The following is a 680-nucleotide window of genomic DNA, read 5'->3' on the forward strand; positions in this document are numbered from 1 at the left end:
AGATTACTCCTCTCCTCCTGAACAGGCCATGAATGCCCAACGGTACCGACCGACCGCCGTGTCATCCTCAGCCCTGAGGCGTCACCAGATGCGGATACGGAGGGGCATGTGGTCAGCACACCGCTCTCCCGGCCGTATGTCAGTTTCCGAGACCGGAGCCGCCACTCCTCAGTCAAGTAGCTCCTCAGTTTGCCTCACAGTGCACCCTGCTTGCCAACAGCTCTCGGCACGCCAGATGGTCACCCATCCAAGTGCTAGCCCAGACCGACAGCGCTTAACTTCGGTGATCTGACGGGAACCGGTGTTGCCATTGCGACAAGGCCGTTGGATAATTTAGATTAAAAACTAAAAATAATTATCTTTTGTGAACCCATAGTTCAATTCTGTCACAGTACCAGAGAAGCTTACGCACCAGTTATCGAAAATGTGTGATTTGCTTACCGCAACATGTTTCAGGACTACATTATTCCATTACCAGTTAACAATTAAGCTTTCTGAGATGTTACGCGCCTGCGTAAGGTGTGCAAAGATTAGTTTTATATATCTGATAATGCGTGTTTGTGGCCGGGTTTTTGCTTTTAACGGTGTCTCATAGCATATTTATTTTAAGAATGTAATGGGATAAAGTAGTCTCGAAACATGTTGCGGTTGATAAATCACACATTTTCGACTAGCGGAGC

The 680-nt window shown here is 47.6% G+C and overlaps 1 pseudogene; it reads right to left on the minus strand.

Annotated features, from left to right (window-relative positions):
* Positions 1-211: 211 nt before the first annotated feature.
* Positions 212-329, minus strand: LOC124803560 (annotated as a pseudogene).
* Positions 330-680: the final 351 nt, after the last annotated feature.

Source organism: Schistocerca piceifrons, chromosome 6, assembly GCF_021461385.2.
Source record: "Schistocerca piceifrons isolate TAMUIC-IGC-003096 chromosome 6, iqSchPice1.1, whole genome shotgun sequence".
In the NCBI taxonomy this organism is placed as follows: Eukaryota; Metazoa; Arthropoda; class Insecta; order Orthoptera; family Acrididae; genus Schistocerca; species Schistocerca piceifrons.